General features: G+C 37.0%; 1 long non-coding RNA gene across 1 annotated transcript in view; it reads right to left on the bottom strand.

Annotated features, from left to right (window-relative positions):
- The window catches only part of LOC137401973 (uncharacterized), a 48,960-nt gene extending 24,780 nt beyond the window's left edge, over nt 1-24,180 (bottom strand). The window contains exon 1 of the long non-coding RNA XR_010979409.1: nt 24,082-24,180. This is a non-coding gene — a long non-coding RNA (uncharacterized lncRNA). The remainder of the gene's footprint in view (nt 1-24,081) is intronic.
- Nucleotides 24,181-26,484: the final 2,304 nt, after the last annotated feature.

Genomic DNA, 26,484 nt, shown 5'->3' on the forward strand with positions numbered 1-26,484 from the left:
TAGAATGAAAGTTTTTGATAAACATGAGTGATTTTTTCATTCAGCTTGCTAATGAAGTGGCATGTACTTGAATACCAGTTTTGTTATATTGCCCCATAACTTCTGTTCCAGCCTGACGAAGTCTATACTAGCAAAAACTATGAAAACAAACTACTCGCTGGTTTGCAGTTGGATGGATAGTTGAACTCTTCAGCAAAGTTTCTTTGTTGATTCGGTTGAAGCTGTTCCGGGTGGTTTGCTAGTTGGCAGAGTTTGCATACTGACTCGTGTGGAATGGTAAACGATTTAACGTTATATTTATGCCTCCATTCATGGTACTTATTATAGGCAGCGTCATCATTCATCAAATGTTGCAAATACTCACCAAGAGAGTCAATAGAACTAAAATTGTATGCGTGTATGAATGAGTCAGGAGGGGCAACTCTTGTGTATTCCGCCATTGACGTACCTCCAATGACCACAGGCACGAAATCTCCAGCTGAATACAGGGCTTTCCAGAACTTCTCCGTAATATAGTCTTTGCATAGTGAATTCTCAAAGGACAAATAGAACCTGTGCTCAGAATGGGTAGCACCCTCACACACCCTGTCACCTCTCAAACAAGGAGCATTGTTTGTACACCGACCATAAATATTGACAATGATGTGTTTTGACAAAGCTTTCATTAATGGCAAACGCTTGCCTGAAAGACCAGCGCAGTTGGAAACGTAAGCAAAAGCTCCCTTAGACTTACCACGAGAATAGTCATTTTGAGTATGCTCTGGCTCATTACGAAGAGTTGTTTCGCCAAAGGGAAAATATATAGTCGAGTCAGAGTGATAAGTCATCATACCATTATACGAGTTGATGCTGGGCTGCCAATGGGACAAACCAGAAGGTTCATGACTGTGTACTATCCATAGCTGCCGCTGACGCACTACTCTAGAAACTGTTCCAGGAGGAAGATGAATAGAAAATCTTAGGAGGATCACATCCGCGTTCGCTACTTCCGACAGGTTGGTACTACTGTTAAATACGCAGTTGCTAAACTCACAACCGACAAAAGACATCTGCCTAGCGAAGAGTTGGTTTAACTGCTTAATCAGGGGTAAACCTTCCTTTGTTCCTGCCCAAGTAGGTTGGAAAATCACTTTATTTTCCTGGCCGTCTGCCAAAGATTCATTGTGAGAGCTGGATAGAGATATGATGACAGGAGGTACATGTATTTGTTTACTCACTGCTGAAGTATCGTTGTTAAAACTAATTCTATTAAGTGCAGTACTTTCGTAGATTTGTTTCCATTGGCTTGCAGTAATGTACAAATATGTAAGACTAGAAAATATAACCGCAACAGCCAAGTAGAAAAAACAGCGCTTGGCATTGACCATGGCTAGCGTAACTGAAGTTCATAAGCAACGCTGTTACTGTACAATGTAGATTTGTTCTGCTATGTTAAACAACAATAATTGCATTTGTTATTGCAATTGAATAAACTGTAAAGAATCGCATTACCATGTAGATTAACAAAAGATGTTATATGTAAGATGTTAACAAAAGACACCAAAGAAATAGCAAAGGTTTTTGCACGGCGTCACGCATGATTGCAATATTTTGCAAAGCGGTAGTGTTATTGTTCTTTCATTATTGACCTGTGGACCTTACTATAGGACTACTACTACTGACCTTACTATAAGACTACTACTGTGGACAGCACTATAAGATTGAAGACATCCTTACAGCTATATATATATTTCTCAGTTTGTGTGTATGTCCACCTATTATAGCTATTCAAATATTGGGATAAAGAATCAGTACTGCAGAAGATTTGATCGCGGACCTTCCCATTAACCAGTCTGACGCCTTACCTATTTAGCCACACGAACTTGATAGATCGCTAGGCAATATATGTCACTATATGGGAGCAAATACGTGACCATTTTTGGTCTCGGCGCAAAATGATGGCGTAACATCATGGGAAGCGGTAGCTCTTACTCGAATTATCCATTGGCAATGTGCCAGGCTAGTAGCAAGTGGCAAGCAACTCTCATTATGTCTCATTGTTTGTAAGCTGGTTTTTAATACCCGGGCAACATGGGGTAGCACGGCTAGTCTATATAAATCTCAAAGTTTCTCTATTATTCTGTACTTTGATTTGTCAGCTATAACCATTAAATTTTGCAACGAAAAGCTCACTGCGTGCTGGATTTGAACTCACTGAGATTGCAACCGCATGTTTCAAACCCCGCATTTAACCACTGAGCTATACAGTCCTTGACATTCATGTGATCTTATCATATAGCATATGCACACGTTAAATGTGCACTTTTGATTATTAACTAATATTACCTTTTGCGTTCATTATTTTTTGAAATTGTTTAAAAACTAATTTATTGCTATCATTACTTACTTTTTTAATTTTTTCAATTAATAATTTTTTAATTTTTTCTTTAATTCAAGGTTCGATTGCTAAATCGAGGTCCAGGCTAACACTTTTTCCGCGGACAATTGTATTTTCTCGAGTAAGAATAGCCTCTACATTCTCTCTTCATTCGGTCAGACAAAGTACCTGACAAAGACAGTCTGATATCTCATTTTTATATTTGTACCAGCATAAAGAGGTACCAGTCTCGTCGTATTCAATGTTTTGAAGGATAGCTTCTGCTGGAACAGAAATTTTTTTTTATACACACACACTTCTATGCAAGAATTGTTATTATTAATTCAACATATTCAGGATTTTTATATTGTTTTCTCAGGTCGTATTAATTGTATCATTACTAAATCATCTTTTATTGTAATTGTACCAAAACAGACTTAATTTAGCTATTGTTTGCTAATTATTTCAAATTTATATTTTAACACTTTTATAATTATTTTTTTGTTTTTCAATTTATTTGACCTGCACAAACATGGTTTGTTTCCAAATGTCTGTGAACTCTATTTGCTTCAAAAAATCAAAAATAAAAATTATCTTGTCAACACTCACTATCCCAAACAAAACTAACAATACGCTTGTATACTGAAGGCTGGTTCACACTATATCGCTGTTTGTCAGTGTTTTCCTTTCAGCGTTCATCAATGATTATGCGAACCATGAACCGATGGCATCAATGAAGCAAACCGGATACGTCGGGAGAGTTTGCAGCTGTCAAACTTTCCCGATATTTCGTCGAGCATCGACGACCGCCTTTCACATGTGTACCATTTCAGCGATGGTAATTCGCGGTCGCGGATAGCGTGATTTATTCATATCCGTTTATGATAGTCGCTGCAGAACTACTATTTAATTCCAGCACGCGAAAACAATGAGGTATCTTCACAAAAATTTAAAAAGAGACATGGGAACATGTCACAGAGTATTTTCTGATGCAAACACGAATGGGTTTATGATATTGTGAACATCGCTATCATCGCCGGCCATCGAAGTATTGTGGCATCAACGCCGAGATACGGCGATATAGTGTGAACCAGCCTTTAGCCCTATTAGTTGTGTCCTTTCTAGGTTCAATGAGTTGCTGTCTACTAGATGTGTAGTGATGGCTCCTTCTGTTGGCAGGGGGTTGAATAAACTCTCTTCTCTCAGGGCTTTGTAGTTTCCTGGCTTTCCACCTCTTTGGGTAAATTGTGTTTGCTGTGTGTTTCCTTCTCGATGAGTTGATCTTCTCCAGACTGCTTGGTGCAGGCTCATTTGGCTGTCTTCAAATTATACCAACTTCTTTCTCTCTCTGGCTTGGCTCCTCTCTTTATGCGTCCTTTTTTGTTGTCTCGCTCGCTGCCAGTTTTTCCCTGCTTGGCTCGCTGCCAGCTTCTTGCAGTTTGGCTTGCTGCCTATTCCTGTCTGCCTGGCTCGTTACCAGCTTCACCTTATATACTCATTCTCAGATGATTGTCAAGTGTCATTGGTTGCCTGAGTTCATTCCTGCGAATCTTACAACATTTTTGTAATGCCAACTTTTAGTGCCGTTGATGCAGGCAACATTCTATTATTATATTATTGTATACTGGTATTGTAACCTGGCAGACCGGTGTGCTGTGAGAGATAATCAGGTGTCTCAATAAAGCATATCGAATAAGTACATGCACAATAAGTTCCCAACGCAGAAGGCAAATGATTGGTGCTGTGGGTAGTGAGTTGACCCAACTAGTTAATGGTTGTGAGTTCAAATCCTATGCAATGCAATGTTTTTTCAACTTCCAACCATGTTTTTGAACAGACTGACATAGCTTTTGTTATAGTAAGCAGTCGATTGCTTGCTGTGGGAAAGAACTGCAGCATATATCCAGCTAGCTCAATTGAAATCTAATTAATATTGTTACCCAGTCATTCCTATTACATTGTGAATATGGGTCGCGATCTCAGAAACCATGGTTAAGTCGCAAATCACGAAGTTAAGTTATCTGACTTTGAAGCTCACCTAACTGAATTTATAATATTGGTAACGATTTTTGTAACACGTGCATCTAGACCAATCAAAGAGTGATCTTTCTGAATCTGAAGTCAGTTTAGCCAATAGAAGTCTTTAACCCTCGGAAAACCTCTGCTTTGTTAAACAGGAAGTACTGAAAAATGGCGTCCGATAAAAGTTATCGATTCTTTTTTGCTGATTTTAATGATAATTCTGACATTTTGGAGACTTTTAATGAGTACTTTGGTATTCCAACTGACGCAAAAACCAGTGAAAGTAAAAGGAATGACGACGATATTTTCCTAACCATTTTTATAAGATTATTGTAAGATTTAATTATAAGAATAACTATTCGAATTTATAAGATCGGAATATATAATGTTCAATGGTATGCAATATGTTATTGCTAATAATATTTTTTTGAAGGTTTTGTTGGTGATACTACGGCTGTGCCCAAAATCGTGATTTTGTCAAACCGTTTTTAATATCTGCAAAATTAAGAATAGGTAATACATTTTCTGATAGACATGCAGCTATTTCTATTACAGCCAACTAAAATCTGTTGAGATTTTTAAATTCAGCATAATTTCTGTATGTAAATACAGAAATGTAGTTAAATATCATAACTTCTTGATATCGGTTCCTATAGCATTTTGAAAAGTAAACAAAATTGTGCATTGGTTTTCGTTTTTTAAACTTTAACACCAGTTTTCTCAGAACTATGTTTTCGCACTAACAGTGAACGCGCGAAAGTTTATTGACCATAAAATCAGCTGTAATTAAGCTAGAATCAAAACTTTTTTTGCAAAATAACTGTGAGAATTTTTTCCTTCTGCTAGTGTAGATAACTCTTAATTTTACCACACACCTGGGATCATGGCCCATATATCATTATCATCATGTTTCAAAGTCATTATGAATTCTTGTTTGATGCTAAAAAATTCTAGCAGATAAATGCAAAAAGTGACACAAGAATTGATAGAATCGATACCCTGGCAATTAAGTGTGCCATGCGAGATCGTTAGGAGTGCCAATTCCTATTACATTGTGGATATATCATTATCATTTTGTTGAAGGTATATCTTTAAAAATGCTATCACACTTACTAAGGTCAAAGGTTAATTAATAAGCAGCAAATAAGTTAGCATCTAAAGAAAACCATTTCAAGTGGTAATTTACCACCCTTCAACAAGCCTGCGTCACCTTATCACACTGTATATGCAAGTCAACCTGTTTGCACGGCATTTTTAATAATTGCTATATAATTCTAGTGTGTCATGAGAGGTCGTCAGGTGAGCTGATAAAGCACAGAGAGCAAGTATGTGCATAAGTATTCAAAAACTGTGAAGGCCGGATGATTAACTCAAGTGTCAGGCGTGTAAGTTGAATGTCATGAGTCTGAATCCTACACCCCTCAAATGTTTATCCTACTTGGACATTGTCCTTTTAAAGATTCGTAAGTTTTATTTATATTAATCTGTTGCATCCACTATGTGAAGATATTTCACCCTTTTACATGCAACATTCTGGAAACATCTTCAAAACAATCAGCCAAAATAAAATTTCAAAACAGCATATCCAAAAACAAACATATCCTCCAGCAGTACTAGTCAAGCTGTTTTAGAGTTATTCTAGAGTTATTCTATTATGAAGAGTCAATATTCATGCTATTCTAGAGATACACACTGAAAGTAGTTTAGACTGTCACTATTATTTGAAGAGCATGTACATTGAAAAACTTAACAGGGTCAACAAGGTCAACAAGGTCATAGTGTGATTGCCCTTCCATGCTCTCTACATGTTTTTTTATCTAGACCGGCCATAGTATTAAATATTCAACAAAATGAATGATAGCTACTGCTCTCTCTCTGTTCATAAGTCTTCACAATTGACAAGCGAAAAATAATTTATGTATATTTGATTTGTTAAAATGAGTAGTCTTCATTGAACAGATTAAAATTTCTATTGCTATTCCTTCTATTTAAAATCAGCTTAATTTGAGACTCGTTTCAGAGGGCTCACACATTCATAGTTAATAAAAGGTGAATTTTGAGTAAATGTTATTTTCCAGAAACAATAAAGCGCAGCAAAGATGTCAAAGCTTTTTATTTTTTGTGTTACAATAGCAGTTATTTCAAATGTGTCAACTTTCACGCGATCACTAAATTCAGCTTATGCATGTGGTAAGATGAGTAAAATGTTGGTCAATATGGGGCTCGAACCCTTAACGGTCAGCTTGTTAGGCTAACACCCCAACCAACTGAGCTAATCAACCACATAGTTCTGCCTATCTTTATTCTTTGTGCCTTGTGACAGAAGCAGTGAATAGAGAGCCAATAATCTAATAATAAAAATATATTGATTATAGTTTAATGAAAGCGCCAGAAATGGAGTTGTCTGCACTACCTTGATGTGAGTTAGGTCGCCCAGTCTGCAGAGATATATAGCCTTGTTGTTAGGATGAAAATGTGTTGGATTATAAACCTGAACAAAGGCATTTTGGTAATGAAATTAAATTCGGCTAGCGATTATATGTGGGTAGATTAACAATGAACTGTAACTTTTATATAGATTTTAGTATCTCATATACCTGAGGCATTTTAACACTTTGAAGCATGGCGTTGGGATAATTTGCAGTTCTGCTTTCACACCCGATCCTCAGGTGGGAACTGATTCTCGGGTGGGAACTGATTCTCAGATGGAAACTGATCCTCAGGTAGGAACTGATCCTCAGGTAGGAACTGATCTTCAGGTGGAAACTGATTCTCAGGTGGGAACTGATCCTCAGGTGAGAACTGATCTTCAGAGGAGAAGTGATCCTCAGGTGGAAACTGATTCTCAAGTGGAAACTGATTCTCAGGTAGGAACTGATACTCCGGTGGGAACTGATCCTCAGGTGGAAACTGATCCTCAGGTGAGAACTGATCTTCAGGGGAGAACTGATCCTCAGGTAGGAACTAATCCTCAGGTGGGAACTGATCCTCAATGGGTACTGATTCTCAGGTGGGAACTGATGCTCAGGTGGAAACTGATACTCAGGTGGGAACTGATACTCAGGTAGGAACTGATCCTCAGGTGGAAACTGATCCTCAGGTGGGAACTAATCCTCAGGTGGAAACTGATCCTCAATGAGTACTGATTCTTAGGTGGGAACTGATACTCAGGTGGGAACTGATACTCAGGTAGGAACTGATCCTCAGGTGGGAACTGATTCTCAGGTGGGAACTGATTCTCAGATGGGAACTGACCCTCAGGTAGGAACTGATCCTCAGGTGAAAACTGATCCTCAGTTGAGAACTGATCTTCAGAGGAGAAGTGATCCTCAGATGGAAACTGATTCTCAAGTGGAAACTGATTCTCAGGTAGGAACTGATACTCCGGTGAGAACTGATCCTCAGGTGGAAACTGATCCTCAGGTGAGAACTGATCTTCTGGGGAGAACTGATCTTCAGGTGGGAACTAATCCTCAGGTGGGAACTGATCCTCAATGGGTACTGATTCTCAGGTGGGAACTGATGCTCAGGTGGGAACTGATACTCAGGTGGGAACTGATACTCAGGTAGGAACTGATCCTCAGGTGGAAACTGATTCTCAGGTGGGAACTGATCCTCAGGTGAGAACTGATCTTCAGGGGAGAACTGATCCTCAGGGGAGAACTAATCCTCAGGTAGGAAACGATCTTCAATGGGTACTGATTCTCAGGTGAGAGCTGATCCTCAGGTGGGAACTGATCCTCAAGTGGGAACTGAGGATCAAGATCTCGTCTGAACTCAGATGCGTAGAGTCGCTTTGTTTTTCCACACTTACAATGTTTTTTTTGTAATTTATTTTCAGATTAATTCCAGAGTTTGAAGTAGAATAGACAATTAGTTCTTGAGATATTGCTGAAATTCCGATGGCACTTCTAACCAAGAAATAATAATTGACTACTGATAGAACATTAGTTATTAATAACACGCTGAGGGAAACTCTTGGTACTGAACGATCAACAGCGTTTTTGCCTATCAACGTGCTTGTTGCTTATCAACATGCTAGTTGCCTGTCAATAATGCTTGCTGCCTATCAACATACTTGTAGCCTATCAACACGCTTGTTGCCTATCAACATGCTTGTTGCCTATCAACATGCTTGTTGCCTATCAACATGCTAGTTGCCTATCAACATGCTTGTTGCCTATCAACATGCTAGTTGCCTATCGACATGCTTGCTCCCTATCAACATGCTTGTTGCCTATCAACATGCTTGTTGCCTATCAACATCCTTGTTGCCTATCAACATCCTTGTTGCCTATCAACATGCTAGTTGCCTATCAACATGCTTATTGCTTATCAACATGCTTGTTCCCTCTCAACATGCTTGTTGCCTGTCAACATGCTTGTTGCCTATCAACATGGTTGTTGCCTATGAACATGCTTGTTGCCTATCAACATGTTTGTTGCCTTTCAACATGCTAGTTGCCTATCAACATACTTGTTGCTTATCAACATGCTTGTTGCCTATCAACATGCTAGTTGCTTATCAACATGCTTGCTGCCTGTCAACATGCTAGTTGCTTATCAACATGCTTGCTGCCTATCAACATGCTTGTTGCCTATCAACATGCTTGTTGCCTATCAACATGTTAGTTGCCTATCAGCATACTTGTTGCCTATCAACATGCTTGTTGCCTATCAACATGCTTGTTGCCTATCAACATGCTAGTTGCCTGTCAATAATGCTTGCTGCCTATCAACATACTTGTAGCCTATCAACACGCTTGGTGCCTATCAACATGCTTGTTGCCTATCAACATGCTTGCTGCTTATCAACATGCTTGTTGACTATCAACATGCTTGTTGCCTATCAACGTGCTTGTTGACTATCAACGTGCTTGTTGACTATCAAAATTTGTTTACGATGTCTGAGACTTTTTTAGTTATTCATGTTTTTCAAAGATGGAAAAAGATACTTTTTCTATCTTTTTCGCTGTATATTGGTATCCCTGTATTCTTGTGACCTTGAATCCCTGTGTTCCTATATTAAACTGTGCATGTAAACATTTTTTTTGTACTCAAACTGAATATTGCAAATCACAATGTAAATGTTTAAAAAATACCATTTCCCATATTTTGAATCATGCCATTCGTGGTTCATTCTTTGAAGAATGAACATGATTGAAAAGATCAATTTTTTTATTTTTGTGTTTCAATACTTCTATGGATGTTATAAAAAAACAATCTCCATGATATTCTAGAGATACACACTGAACGTAGTTTAGACTCTCACTATTATCTGAAGAGCATTTACACTGAAAAACTTAACACGGTTATAAAGATCATAGTTTGACTGCACTTCCACGCTCTCTAAATATTTTTATCTAGATGGCACATAGTTTTAAATATTCAACAAGACCAACGATAGCTACTGCTCACTCTCCCTCCCTCCTTAGCTCTCCTCTCTTCTCCTCTCTTACCCTCTCTCTCCCTCTCTCTCTCTCTCCCTCTCTCTCCCTCTCTCTCTCCCTCTCTCTCTCTCTCTCTTTCCCTCTCTTTCCCTCTCTTTCCCCCTTTCTCCCTCTCTTTCTCTCTCTTTCCCTTTCTTTTCCTCTCTCTCCCTCTCTTTCCCTCTCTCTCCCTCTCTCTCCCCTCTCTTTCCCTCTCTTTCCCTCTCTTTCCCTCTCTCTCCCTCCCTCTCTCCCTCTCTCCCTCTCTCCCTCTCTCTCCCTCTCTCTCTCCCTCTCTCTCCATCTCTCTCTCCCCCTCTCTCTCCCTTTCTCCCCCTCTCTCTCCCTCTCTCTCCCTCTCTCTCCCTCTCTCCCTCCCTCTCTCCCTCCCTCTCTCTCTCCCTCTCTCTCTCCCTCTTTCTCTCCTTCTCCCTCTCTCTCCCTCTCTCTCCCCCTCTCTCTCCCTCTCTCTCCCTCTCTCTCCCCCTCTCTCTCCCTCTTTCTCCCTCTCTCTCTCCTCTTCTTTCTCCCTCTCTCTCTCCTCCCTCTCCCCCCCCTTTCCTCTTCTCTTATCTTCTCTTTTTACTTCTCTGTTTTTCCCTCTCTCCCCCTCTCCTTCTCTCTTTATCTCTTCCTATCTATTCTCCTCTCTTTCCCTCTCTTTTCTCCTCTCTTTCCCTGTCTCTCTCTCTCCCTCTCTTTTTCCCCCTTTCACTCCTTCTCTGTTCATAAGCTTCCTATACTTAATAGCCCTTTAAACAGTTTTATCTAGACACGACATAGTTTTATATATTCAACAAGTTGAAGGATAGTTACTGCTCTCTCTGTTCATAAGCCTCCCCAGCTGACTAGCGAGAAATAATTTATGTATATTTGATTCGCTAAAATGAGTGGTCCTTAATGGACAGATTACAATTTATATTTTAATTCTTTTTATCTGAAATCAGCTTTGATTGAGATTAGTTTAAAAGGATTCGCAGTGACCTCGCAGGTAAATAAAGCAAGTAAACTTACTAATCTCAGGCACATACTTAAATTCCATTTTATTGCCTTAAGACAAGTGTATATGACAACAAGGGCATGCCTACACTGACACTATCATATGATCAATCTCTGGTTTAAAACTCTCTTCATCGCTGTCAAGTGCAACTAAATAGACAGATATGAACTTTATCACTGGTCAAGGGAGATCAAAGCGAATATGATCATGAGATAAAAAGTTAATTATTATATACCAGGTAATATTTTATAGTCGGCATTTTTGTTTTACGTAATCAGCGGACTGAATTGGCTGTGTGCCTTTGGTATAAAATAATTTATTTTTATTGTTTGTTCGATTTTTTAATAACTTCAATGTTAAATGTTTAGAGTATTAAAAATACACATTCTTGCTTTGGTCGTGTGGCATGGTAATAGCAACCACCAACATTACTGTGGCAGACATATACTTGCTTTGGTCGCTTGACATGGTAATAGCAACCACCAACATTACTGTGACATACACAAACTTGCTTTGGTCGCGTGGCATGGTAATAGCAACTACCAGCATTACTGTGACATACACAAACTTGCTTTGGTCGCGTGGCATGGTAATAGCTACCACCAGCATTACATTAGAGGAATATAGCTATCATTCACGGACTCACACAATGAACATATCGGCATGACATTCCCAGAAGATGAGATATTTGGTGTATTTATTTTGGTCGTTGTACTTTCCTTGACAATGAGACAAACTCCTTTGGGTTTGAGTGAAAATGTTAGACAAACAGACTCTACAGGTAAATATAAAACCATAGTTCTCCCCACTTTAGTATTCTATCCCACATTTACAGCTATTTTATGAAAACTTTGGAGTTAGTCTTGAGATTTGAGCTTAGAGGCTGGTAGAGGTTTATCAGCAGCCTTTTGGGATCTAACCATTGATGTTGCAACTCAGCAACTATCTCTGGAGACAGCCTTTTCTACTATAAACGTGATTTGTTAAAGGGGAAGAGAACTGAGGGAATGAGAATGAGGGAGGGAATGAGTGCTAATGGCTTTGAGATGAGGGATGAAAAGGAATGGACTGGAAGGGAACAATAATCGGCAGTGGTGGCACTTGATAGAGAGAATATCATAGACATCTATATGTATTCTGAATACACATCTATCATCGTCAATAAATCAGAGGTTTAGTTATATCAGATTAGACCTGACATTAGACCAGACAAGTACTGATGTTGCTGAACATCCCATGTTGTTTGATGATTGTTACTGCGTTTGTCTCAGAAGAATTGATATATTGCACACACAAGCTATACAAGTAAGATAACAAACCCAAATACCAATAACTTTGAAAATTTACCTTTGAAAAGGCGAAAAATAGGAGGATCCAAAATTTAAATAGCTTCAAAACTGTCTTGCCGGTGTAATATGTTCGTATACAATTTCAAAAACCATAGAATGAAAGTTAATGATAAACACGAGTGATTTTTTCATCCAGTTTGCTAATGAAGTGGTATGTACTTGAATACCAGTTTTGTTATATTGCTCCATAACTTCTGTTCCAGCCTAACGGAGTCTACTAGCAAAAACTACAAAAACAAACCACTCGCCGGTTTGCAGTTGGATGGATGGTTGAACTCTTCAGCAAAGTTTCTTTGTTGATTCGGTTGAAGCTGTTCTGGATGATTTGCTAGTTGGCAGAGTTTGCATACTGACTCGTGTGGAATGGTAAACGATTTGACGTTATATTTATGCCTCCATTCATGGTACTTATTATAGGCAGCGTCATCATTCATCAAATGTTGCAAATACTCACCAAAAGAGTCAATAGAACTAAAATTGTATGCGTGTATGAATGAGTCAGGAGGGGCAACTCTTGTGTATTCCGCCATTGACGTCCCTCCAATGACCACAGGCACGAAATTTCCAGCTGAATAAAGAGCTTTCCAGAACTTCTCCGTAATATAGTCTTTGCATAGTGAATTCTCAAATGACAAATAGAACCTGTGCTCAGAATGGGTAGCACCCTCACACACCCTGTCACCTCTCAAACAAGGAGCATTGTTTGTACACCGACCATAAATATTGATAATGATGTGTTTTGACAAAGCTTTCATTAATGGCAAACGTTTGCCTGAAAGACCAGCGCAGTTGGAAACGTAAGCAAAAGCTCCCTTAGACTTACCACGAGAATAGTCATTTTGAGTATGATCTGGCTCATCGCGAAGGGTTGTTTCACCGAAGGGAAAATATATAGTCGAGTCAGAGTGATAAGTCATCGTACCATTATACGAGTTGATGCTGGGCTGCCAATGGGACAAACCAGAAGGTTCATGACTGTGTACTATCCATAGCTGCCGCTGGCGTACCTCTCTAGAAAATGTTCCAGGAGGAAGATGAATAGAAAATCTTAGGAGGATCACATCCGCGTTCGCTACTTCCGACAGATTGGTACTACTGTTAAATACGCAGTTGCTAAACTCACAACCAACAAAAGACATCCGCCTAGCGAAGAGCTGGTTTAACTGCTTAACCAGTGGTAAACCTTCCTTTGTTCCTGCCCAGGTAGGTTGGAAAATCACTTTATTTTCCTGGCTGTCTGCCAAAGATTCATTGTGAGAGCTAGTTGGAGATATGATGACAGGAGGTATTTGTATTTGTTTACTCACTGCTGACGTATCGTTGTTAAAACTAATTATTTTAAGTGTAGTACTTTCGTAGATTTGTTTCCATCGGCTTGCAGTAATGTACAAATATGTAAAACTGGAAAATATAGTCACAACAGCCAAGTAGAAAAAACACTTGTTAGCAGCAATCATGACTAGCACTACTAAAGTTGATAAGCAAAAGCATTAGTGTACAATGTAGATTTGTTCCACTGGGTTGAACATTCATAATGCCTCATTTTACTGGACTTGAATAAGTTGGGTTGAATGACACTACAAAGTAGATTAGATGCTCACAAAAAAGCCCAATGAAATAACAAAGGTTTTTGTATGCGTCACTCATGAGACAATATTTTACATTTATATTTTACAAAGGGTAGTGTTATTGTTCTTTTATTGTTGAGTTATGGGCCTTACATCTGTTGACAGCACTATAGAATTGAAAGCCTCCTTACATCTAAATATTTTTATAAATCTCAGAGTTTGTCTTTTGTTTTCTGTCTGTCCATGTTTTCAGTTATGGCGATTAAAGTATGGCAATGAAAAGTCTACTTCACAAAGGATTTTATCTTGGAGTCTAGGTCTGGAGACCAGCGATCCATATCACTACACTACGATCATTCACGTTACTTTAGCGATAAATAATTGTAGCGACATTCATTAAATCTGTTAAAATACTTGCACCTAAATGCTTGGGGCTATTAACTAGCGCAGTTGATCATTACGAGTAACGATTATTAAGCTGGTTTTAAACGCCACGATTATTTTAAAAAAGATTGTATCACAGTAGACGCTCCTATAACATATATTCCAAATAACGTCAAAAAGTTATGCAAAGTTTCCGCTTCGTACTACGTAAAAAATTCCATATAACATAAAGTGTCGAGTAGTGGCAATTTCTCAAATTCAATTTAAATAGTAACGTATCTCGCCGCATTTGTGAAAAAAATGACGTATATATAGCGTTAAATAAAAACTTCCATAACATTCTAGTTCTTCGTGATAGATCGTCAGATGTGTCGACAAAACAGAGAATAGGTAGCTGCACATTGTAAATAAATATATAAAGGCGATCGATTGGTGCTGCTGTAATAGCATCAGTCTGCCAATCTCAATGTCATGAGTTGGAAATATTACCGAAAGCGATATTTTATTTTAACATCGACCCCTGAATACAGATAGATGACGATCAGGTAGACACTGGTCATTTTATAGTAAAAATATTTGTGCTTTGCTTTATTGCAGGCATAGAAAATATTTGTTATTAGTTTTACTTTGCCGAACAGAAGTTGATGTCTAAAAAAAATAAACAAATCGTTGTAAATGGGCGTTGAATCTAAAATCCCAATAACAAATGTTTCTGGAATGGATTATTTACTTTATAAGAGCATCTTCTGTACTAGCTCACGAAGTAAATTACTCAAATACATTGGGTAATTAGTTTATTACCCGCGCAGCGTTGAATATTCATCTAGTACTTTGTAGAGGTATACAGTTTGAGCATTCAATACTCAAATATTTGAAGGATAGTACCAATTTTGTACACGCCTTAGCACATTAGTCATAGGAGAATTGTGGTATCCTATAATTTCGTGTTGATTGAAAAAAATACAGATTTGTCGATGATAAATTTTTAACAAATGTACACAAAAGTTTTCAATAACTTGTAACAAACAAATAATCATTCGTGTTTAAAAGAGAATGAGTGACAGCAATAAAATAGCAAAAAATCAAAAACTTGCTTAATGGCAGTTACCCCTGATAAGCCTATAAACTGTTTACAGTAGTTGATCAGGTAGCTGGTTTCGTTTAGTAACTTAGTGGATATGTTTTTAACACTTTTAAGTCTCATCTTGTACGCACAAGTAAGTCCTCTGATTCTAGACCATATTAACAACTTTTCATTGATAGTGAAAGCACTTGGGAGAGCACAACTCCTTTTGAACTGGATATCATATTAAAGCTCTAAGCTTTTAAAACTCAATGACAAAACTGAAATCAAGTTGAGTAAATAGTTTTTCACACTTTTTCAAAAGGTGATGTTTTATGTGTAACTTAAAAAAAAACATATAACTTGCTGTACACCGAGTCCGATAGAGCGCGTATATTTGTTATGAATAGAAATACAAAGGGTTTTAGTGTGAAGCTCTTGTGGCTAGGGAGAAGTTTTTTACTGGTCCCTATTTTTTATCTTCATTACTAGGAATTTCAATCAGTATGTCATAGAAAACTAATGTTCTGACGGCAGCCATGTTTTGTTTCCCGGTTAGGTGGAAGTACCTTTAGACTTTTGGTAATATCTTAAAAACTAATCATACAATCGACTAGAAACGTTGGAATTATACTAAAAACGCAGACTGCACCAAACAATCAAACTTTTATACTTGTAAAATAACAAAAGTACAGAAAAACAAAGCAAAATTATAAAATCAAGTGAACTCGGGCGTCGGATCAGGCGAAAAACATTTCTTTGAACTATCTCAGGCTTCAAAGTGGTAAGGCTTTAAAAATGATTCAATTCAATTCTCATCAATAAACTAACAATTGAATTCTCATCTTTTTTGCATCTTATACCATGTAAGAATTGACTCAATTTGGTATTTAAGCCCAAAACACCACAAATCAACTCTCAATTATTTAGCTATGAATCTTGGTTTTTTTTCTACGACTCGGTTTAATTAAATTTGCCCAAATAGAAAAAATCGATTTTTTGCCATTTTAGTAAAGATTTGAAAAAAGCTAGGCTGTGTTGATTAGAAACTATTCACAGATTTGAGCCGTTGATAAACAATAACAATAATTGCAATAAAACAATCCAAATATACATTTTAAGCATTTCTTTTACTTAAATCTGTTAATTGCATACAACATGTACAAATTATTTTTAAAATATCATTGCTAGTTCCTTTAACAATCTTTCTCATAATAACTGTTCTTTTAGCAGAGAAAAGTATTTTATTTGCAATATGTCGAATCATTTGATTTTTGTGGCTAACTGTTGTCCTTTCTTTTTTCTGTTGTATTATTTTTGTAAGACATGATTTCGAGAAAGTTTCCATTCTGAACGAAATTTGTACTATTTGGTGAGTTGGAAATACATGAAAATGTAAAAACTCAGCAGGGTTTGAAGGACAACAACGTCATAGTTTGACTGCATCTTAACGCTCTTCAAATATTTTTGTCTTGATGGGATAAAAAGAGTTTAAATAGAATAAATAGTATTAATATTCAACAAGTGGAATAGTTGCTACTGTTCTCTCTGTTCATAAGCCTTTACAACTGACTAGCGAGAAATAATTTATGTATATTTAATTCGTTAAAATGAGTGGTCCTCATTGGACCGATCGCAATTTATATTGTAATTCGTTTTATCTGAAATCAGCTTTGGCTGAGATTGGTTTAAAAGGATTCGCAGTGACTTCGCAGGTAAATAAAGCAGGTAAACTTACTAATCTCTGGCACATACTTAAATTCCATTTTATTGCCTTAAGACAAGTGTACATGACAACAAGAGCATGCATACACAGACACTATTATACATGTATGAGCAATCTCTGGTTTAAAACTCTTCATTGCTGTCAAGTGCAACGAAATAGACATATGAACCTTATCCCTGGTCAAAGGAAATCAAAGCGAATATGATCACGAGATAAAAAATCAATCATTATATACCGGGTAATATCTATGCTCAGTATTTTTGTTTTATGTAATCAGCGAACTGTATTGGCTGTGTGCTTTTGGTATAAAATAATTTATTTTTAGTTTTTGGCTGACTTTGTAATAATTTCAAAGTTAAATGTTTAAAGTATTAAAAATACACATACTTGCTTTGGTCGCGTGGCATGGTAACAGCAACTACCAGCATTACTGTGACAGACATATACTTGCTTTGGTCGCTCATCGTAGTAATGGCAACCACCAGCATTACTGTGACAGACATATACTTGCTTTGGTCGCGTGGCATGGTAATAGCAACCACCAGCATTACATTAGAGGAATATAGTTATCGTGCATGAACTCACACAACGAACATATTGACGTGACATTTCCAGGAGATGAGATATTTGGTGCATTCGTTTTAGTCGTTGTACTTTCCTTGACAATGAGACTAACTCATTTTGAGCTCAGTGAGAATGTTAGACAAACAGGCTCTACAGGTAAATATATAATCAGAGTTCTCCCCACTTTAGTATTCTGTCCCACACTCACAGCTATTTCTTGAAAAGCTTTGGAGTTGTCTCGATATTTGAGCTAAGGGGCTGGTATAGGTTTATCGACAGCCTTCTGGAATTGAACCATTGGTGTTGCAACTCTGTAACTATTTCTGGAAACATCAACTCTATTATGTAAATGGGACTTATTAGATGGTGAGGTGCCGAGTACATTAAGGTCTAATGGGAGATGTGTGTGTATATAGAGAAAGAGAGTGGGTTTTAGTGGGTTTTAGCGAGTTTTAGCGAGTTTTAGCGAGTTTTAGCGAGTTTTAGCGAGTTTTAGTGAGTGTGTGTGTGAGAGAGAGAGAGAGAAAGAGAGAGAGAGAGAGAGAGACAGAGTGAGAGAGAGAGAGAAATAGAGGGAGAGAGAGAGAACGAGAGAGAAAGAGAGAAAGAGAGAGAAAGAGAGAGAAAGAGAAGGAGAGAAGGAGAGAAGGAGAGAAGGAGAAAAGGAGAGAAGGAGAGAGAGAGTGAGTGAGTGAGAATGTGAGAAATTGTAATTGTAATTGAGTAATTGTTTTTACATGAAACTGAAAAATAGTAACAAAAAGCTGTTGATTAATTGGTGTCACGGCATAACAAATAACGACATAAGAACTAGCAGTCTTTTTCTTCCAATCATCCATGTTTTTTATCCTCGACCTCTTAAAGAAACAACCATGACATAAAGCGTCGCACAACTAGCACTCAGCTATAGCATTTTATAGAAATGTGATCTGCTTGTCAGCCAAGCGTCGCGCTTCGGCACTGGCGCACCCAAGTATGGCGACACTGTCGCTGCATGGAAACTTAGCAAATGTTTATCAGACTTAATAACCACTATTTAAGCTTCAGTAGCAAAAGATTAGTAGCAATAATAGTAGTAGTAGTTATAGTAGTAGTAGTATTAGTAGTAATAGTCCCACGACCAAATGAGCGGATGCGAAGTTAGGGAGTTTTTATGATAAATGCATGTGCAGACAACTTACTAAAATTATTCATCAACAATGAGACGAACCCTTGTTTGAAAATTTTATCAACAAATTTAGCTATCGTTTTGTAGATTAGTTAAAGTATAATAACAATACAAAACACATACAAACCTATTTAAATGTGTTACCAAGTCTTTGTAAATTGTCGAAATTCTCTTAAAACTTACCCATCTGATCGGATTATACACAAATAGACAGATTAATTTGGCCGAAAATCGTCACAAAACGCTTGGAAAGCTTGGTTTAATAAAAGTTAAGACCAGAAATTGAAACGGCGGTCGACAGATAATAGAACGATCAAGTCGTGCGCATTTCGCGAAAAAATAACGTGCACTTTTCACCAGTCTATAGCATTGTCGAATTGCCGAAGGTTTCGGCAATTAACATAGGAGTACAGAAATCGTTTCATTTTTGCCGATTTCAATTTTTTCATTTTCTTATGAGATTATTACAATAATTAATTATAAGTTTGGATGACTACAGAACAATGACTACGTAGTACAGAATTTCTAAAAATCTAACGCAGTGTAAGTAAAGGGAATGACGATGATATTTTTTCTAACGGTTCTAATGAGATTATTACAATAATTAATTATAAGTTTGGATGACTACAGAACAATGACTACATAGTACAGATTTTCTAAAAATCTATATAAATATCACAACTTCCTGATATTGATAGCTGTGACGTTTTGAAATGTAGACAAAATTGTGCATTGGTTTTATATTATTACTATATTAATAATATTGGTTATTCTAATAATATCAGTGCATTTTACTTCTAATATTGGCCAATATTTCATTTCTCTTTTTGCAGGAGGAGAGATATAAACATATAATCTTTTCCTTTCATTATTGCTATTTGTTGTATATAATAACACCCACACCCAGCACCTTACAGCTACCATTGCAGTTATCCTATTTGACTGCTAATATTGCATTTCTCAACCATCAGTACCCTTTCTTTTTTCTAATATCACTTTGGTCGTGGGCTGTATGACAGTAGAATTTCTAGTAGTATTAGTAGTAATAGTAGTATTAGTAGTGATAGTAGTAGTAACAGTAGTAGTAGTAGTAGTAGTAGTAGCAGTAGTAATAGTAGTAGTAGTAGTAGTAGTAGTAGTAGTAGTAATAGTAGTAGTTGCAGTAGTAATAGTAGTAGTAGTAGTAGTAGTAGTAGTAGTAGTAGTAGTAGTAGTAGTAGTAGTAGTAGTAATAGTAGTAGTACTAGTAGTAGTACTAGTAGTAGTAATAGTAGTAATAGTAGTAGTTGCAGTAGTAATATAGCAATAGTAGTATAGTAGGCGAGTGAAGTTGATGTGATAATCAAACTTTTTTTTATCGGCAGACAAGTGCTGCACCAGGTATGCGCAGATACGTGTAGATAAGCGCATGTGCATTTAGATGTGTACCGATACGTACAGATATTCACAGATATGTACAGGTGTGTACATGTGTATAAAGGAGCAGACTTGCAAATGAGAGAAACAGTAGAAGCGCAGATGAGCAGACGTGCAGATACATGTATCTGTTGATGCGTGATGATCGATGATATACATATATATAATATTTATGTGAATATGTATATAAAATATATATATATTTTATATGTACTTATATGTACTAATGTAAAAAAATGATGTATGTTTTATATATATAATTGATATGTACTATATACATGTATATACTACGTCTCATTGGTAATGGGATTTGTCTTCCTTGCCTGAGCACTGAGCTGCACTGATGAGGCTTCAATAGCCGAAACAGTCCTGTCTGTAGCATGAGTATATATTATATATATAATGTATGTATACTTTATCGGATATATTTTATATTTATATTTTTGATATATGTATATAAAACATATATATAAGACTAGCGTAAAGTGAATTATAAAACATTAATCTCTATTATATGGTGTTCAATTATTTTTATGATAGAATGCACTTGTAATGTTATCGTAGAGATGAAAGTGCTTGTTAGCAGCTACAGAACTAAATGCAGTCATGGCTTTAGTGATAAGATTTTACACAATCATTTCTTGTTTGGAGGTCGACTGGCATTATCATAATTTTTAGTTTATTTAAAAATGAGATGCACGAAAGATAGTATTAGTAAAATCAGTCATATTAGCAATTCTTTCTCAAAGGTATGGTTCATGCTGTCATTTGTGAAAAACGATTAGCATGAGAAATGTTATAGATAAACAAAAATATAGGCTTCTTTTAATACATTAGCTGATGTTTAAAAAACAAGCAGAAGGATGTGTTTTGAACTGTTTTTGTTAAAGTTTATTTGTAAGTAGAGCTGATGATTAAAGATTTAAATGTTTTATTTCATCTTAATTAGTTAGCCATTACATGTGCATTAAAGGCATGCAATGGAATGTTCCAGAAACATAATAAATCATAGCTTTGGTTCCTGTTGATGACATGACTCGCTGTTTAAACAAACCTTAATCCGTTAAGCAGTCCTTGTCAATTTCTATGATAGTTAGAGTAACAAAGGCCTTATCAATGTTTAAATGCTTAACCACTTTCTAGCTACCATTACTATCTCTTCTAATTATTAGCAATATATGTCAAGGTTAATTGACAAGTGTCAGCTGGTGCTTGCTACAGATTTTATAGCGCTAATACAGAATTTTGTTCCTGTGTAGCAATAATATGATACTAGAAGTCTTTCATATTATTTGAGATTTACAAGTGTTTTCGGTTATTGAAATTTTACAGCACTTTTTAAAAACTTATTAGAAAACGAACGACGTTAAAGAACGTTAAAGAGTTTACGATAAGACAAGCACATATAAATCACATATGAATCAGATTGTCAGGTGTGATATCCTCTTGTAGTTGGTCAATAAAAAGGTTTATGACTGACCAACTGCTCTCCATCTCTAATCACAAGCAAAACGAGAGGCTCAAAAAAGGTAACAAGTAGGTCATGGGCAGGTTAGAGGCTAGTCATGACTATAAATTTAACAAACTTGAGAAATATTTGTCTAGAAATAGCTTCGTTGTTCGCAGCAATACCATGCAAAGGCACAACCCTCTCATAAAAATGGACCTCGGCGAGTTTCGAATCGCACGAGACAATATGCGCAAAGCAGTTCACTTGTTTTATTGGAGGAAGTGATACCGTGAAGTGAATTCATGACAGTTGGAACAGAAGTTGGCATAATCTTAACTACAATAAGAGCCATTTCCGTTCATTCATTTGCCAGAAGCTACGGTTCAAGGTTGCAAAAAGATCGCTTTCTAAATGATTTGAACTCCCAACTGCTGGCTTAGTGAGCCACCACTCTACCACACTGTAGTACTTGGGAATAATTGCGCACATAGTGATTCTATGTGCTTTATCGACTAGTCTGACAATCTCTAATAATCTCTCACAGTACACGACACTGCCAGCGTACTAACACACTCTTATGTCCAAAGCTGCGAGTAAAGGTTGGAAAAAAGATTATATCGTACGGGTATTGAAACCATGACATTCACTCTAACACTCGAGCGCTTTCTGTCATTTCAGAATACTTACGCTTGTACTTATTCTCTGTTTTATCAAGTCGACTTGTACTAGCACTAGGATACTAGTACTAATCAACGCACACATAGGTTCAGATGCGTGCTATGAGGACGCGATCATGATTAGGTATGACCAAAAAACTTAAAAGGAAAAGGTCTTCAGAAAAAAAGTTCAAATTGTTGTGGTTAGATTTCTACTAAGCTTGTTGAAAGTCCACAGGTGCGTGGTTTCAGTTTAGTTAATATGTGGTTTCAGTTTAGTTAATAAAACTGCCCTATAAGTGAAGGTATAAAGGAAATGAGTGTTGCGTTTACAGATGTACCAAGATGAAATTATTATCAACTCCTTATCGAGAAAGAGAAGATAAATCTCAAAATATACTATGTAAGTCTATCGCAGACATGTGCTATCTGCACACATTCTCACTGAGATCAGATATTACAGACACTACCATGTGCCACATGCCAAAGTATTAGACATCATAACGTATTCATATCATAAGAGGACAACTTGGAAATTAATTTTTTGTGTAGGTGTGTAAAATATTAGGTGACTACCCAGCTTTGCACGGATTATGAAATCATTTCCCAATTACAGTGGAGCCTTGCCATACAATTGTAATTCATGCCAATGTTGGTATTGTAAAGCCAAAATTTCATATAGAGCGGTATAGAAACCCAGAGTAAATATCTAATGCAAACACCCCAGGTAAAAATTATCCAAATTTTGTATACGTACTATACATATTAAAAATTAGTAACCAAATAATATGTTAACTTTAGTAACTAAAGTTACCTACAGCAACTTTTGTGTATTTAATGGTTGATCTGCAATAAAATTTAATGTTACAGTGCGTACTGTAGGGAGTCCTTACTTTTTAAGTAGGCGTATAAAATAAACGTTGAATTAATTTTAATGAATTTAGCTAACTAAACATATAGCCTACTGGAAGCTAAATTTTAATATGTATTTTCAACTATTTTTCTAAACTTCAACTTTTTCATCGTTAAAATTTTATCACCTATCTGTTTCTGGCTTTTTTTTACACTAACTAATAACGAATAACGCCGAATTTATCCAGATCGAGCATCATATTTCTTTAATTCGATGTTAGAGGGATGTTCACTGAATAGCATATCGGCATATTTGTTATTTCGATGTAATCAGCACATTAACTGCCAAATTCGAATTTCAAAAAAAAAACTTTTTGTTGATTTTGAATGGCAAAAAAGATTTTGTATGGAGAGGGCAAAATATCAGCTTGTTCTACATCGCAGGGCGAAAAAAAACCATAGGCTATAACAGGGTCACTGTAACAGGATACACTGTAATTTGAGTTCGATTAGCTAGTAACTTAAGCTAGTAACTTAAGCTAGTTTAAATCTTTACTATAATATTATGTCTGTCCGCCTGAAGCCAGCTTGTCTTTATAAGTGTGCTTATAATTGTTATGTTACGTGTCATGATCTCTCATGTAATCATGATTTTCAAGCATGTTAGTAGTAACCAATAGTATTTTTGCAAGCCCTTCAAGCATGCATATTTTAACCAGTGCAATAAGTATGTGCACAATTATTTTTTAGTGTGGCCAGTTGGACACGTAGTGTATTGGTTAGTACGCCTGTCTTCAGAACTGGAGGTTCCAAGTTCAATTGCAGTTCGGAGCGAAGTTTTTGTTCCTAAAACTATATCGCCATAACTGGACATACGGATGACAAACGACAAACACTGAAATTTATATATAAATACTCTTCTACTCATTATAATGGGCTACTATACTATATTTCAGTTTGTTGGTTAGACTATAGAGCCACTTGATTTCCCATATAGACTAACCAATCTTTCACCACACAACATTACGTGTATATGACATATAGAAAATGATGTACAAATCTTCTCATGTGTACTTACCTAAGCTTCGTAATGTCTTCACTCTAAAACCCTTTCTTGCTAGTTTATTGTCACTTATATACACGCTGATAGTACTTGACAAGATAAGTTGACACTCTTTTGTTTAGACTATCGCTAGAGGGTCGTACATGTATGATAAGCTGGCAGCATTCTAGACTGAGACCACGCCTATCAAATGACAGCCATCATTATCATCAATTAATCATGCGCTCAATACTATGCTAATTAAAATGCTATTATCACTATGTTTCAAATAGAGGTAAATTCACATGATGCCGATTCAGTGTGTAATCATTATATAATAACAAGGTTAATGGCGTTCCTGCAAACTGTCAATTAGTTTTTCACAAAGATGTGATAATTTAAAATCACAAGTCAGTGAAGGAATAAAGTGACTGTGATGAGGAGAGAGGAGAGGGAGAGAGAGAGAGGGTTTAGTAAAATACGTGATAGGTGATGAATTGATGATGCGTGATGCGTGATGCGTGATGATTTGCGTGGCGCTGAAATGATGGCTAAAATCATGCCAGATCGTCATAAAATTGCTTCCAATGGCTTACCAAATGCACTCTAAGTAATATCTCAACAAAACAGTAATTTTCTTTCCAAGTTTAAATTATTTTCTAGCTAATACATGTCGGAGTTTTGTTTAAAGCATGTATGAATATGACTCCGAAAAATTTTGGCTAATTTTAATACATTTTGGACCAATTTTGATCTTCACGCACTTTTCTAGTTTGAGAAAAATCTCAACAAACTAGAAAAATGCATGAGGGTCAAAATTGGTCCAAAGTGTATTAAAACTAGCTAAAAACACATTGAAATCTATTAGAAATTGTCAGGAGTCATATTCACAGATGCTTAAAACAAACTTCGACCTGTATTAGCGTGAAAATAATTTAAACAGAAAGAAAATTATTGGTTTGTTGAGGTATTACTTAAAATGCATCTGGTAAGCCATTAGAAGCGATTTTATGATGATCTGGCATGACTTTAGCCATCATTTCACGCAGTGTCATGCAATTCATCACGCATCACGCGTATTACTAGACCAGGGTAGAGGGAGGGGGAGAGAGAGAGAGAGAGGGAGAGAGAGAGAGAGAGAGAGAGAGAGAGGGGAGAGAGAGAGAAAGAGAAAGAGAGAGAGGGGGAAAGGACGAGGGAAAGGGAGAGAGGGAAGAGGAAAAAGGGAGAGGGAGGGAAAGAAAGAGAGAGAGAGAGAGAGAGAGAGAGAGAGAGAGAGAGAGAGAGAGAGAGAGAGAGAGAAAGGAAGAGAGAGAAAGAGAAAAAAGAGAGAGAGAGAGAGAGAGAGAGAGAGAGAGAGAGAGAGAAAGGGGAGGGAAGGGAGAGAGGGAAGGGGAGAGAAAGAGAGAGAGAGAGAGAGGGGGAAAGGGAGAGAGGGAAGGGGAGAGAGAGAGAGAGAGAGAGGGGGGAAAGGGAGAGAGGGAAGGGGAGAGAGAGAGAGAGAGAGAGGGGGAAAGGGAGAGAGGGAAGGGGAGAGAGAGAGAAAGAGAAAGAGAGAGAGAGGGGGGAAAGGGAGAGAGGGAACGGGAGAGAGAGAGAGAGAGAGAGAGAGAGAGAGAGAGAGAGAGAGAGAGAGAGAGAAAGGGGGGGAAGGGAGAGAGGGAAGGGGAGAGAAAGAGAGAGAGAGGGAGAAAGGGAGAGAGGGAAGGGGAGAGAGAGAGAAAGAGAGAGGGGGAAAAGGGAGAGAGGGAAGGGGAGAGAGAGAGAAAGAGAGAGAGAGAGAGAGAGGAGAGGGGGAGGGAGAGAGAGGGAGAGAGGGGAGAGAGAGAAGAAGAAGATTAGTGCAAAAAATAGTTAACACATTTCTGTCGCAAAAATGAGACAGAATTATATTTCAGGAGTTTCAGGATACCACCAGATGTAGAACAGTTAAGACCACAGGTACCATCTCACTAAACACAATGATGCATTTGGTTTAAAATTAATGCAGAACTCTTGGACAATTGAAGCTTGATCTCTCCTCTGCAGATCTTTCGCATGTATATAGGCTAATATAAAAGAGGATGTCTTGAGAATTTCTTTTTTTGGGTAATATTTAGATCAATTAAAATGTTGCTTATTGAAAATTTAACTGCGGTCCTAGTACCAGTCTTCCAGTGTTTTATAGGCCAACCAGTATCTTTACTACTCACTTATAGATAAAGTTACTACTCCAGTAGCTTACGTACTCATATCTCAGTTGAACTGCCTGAACTGCTTCTAAACCTTCTCATCATTCTTAAACTCTCTCTACTAACATTAAAAATGAACTTGCACATATTTTAATAGAAGTTATCAGAAAGTATCGGTATTTTTCTATCATTTGCGATTTTTTTTGGTGTTTGAGGTGATCTGACTGTCAGGATGTGTCAAGATTGAAGCCAACAAAATGCGATCGTG

This window comes from Watersipora subatra, chromosome 8 (genome assembly GCF_963576615.1).
Source record: "Watersipora subatra chromosome 8, tzWatSuba1.1, whole genome shotgun sequence".
Classification (NCBI taxonomy): domain Eukaryota; kingdom Metazoa; phylum Bryozoa; class Gymnolaemata; order Cheilostomatida; family Watersiporidae; genus Watersipora; species Watersipora subatra.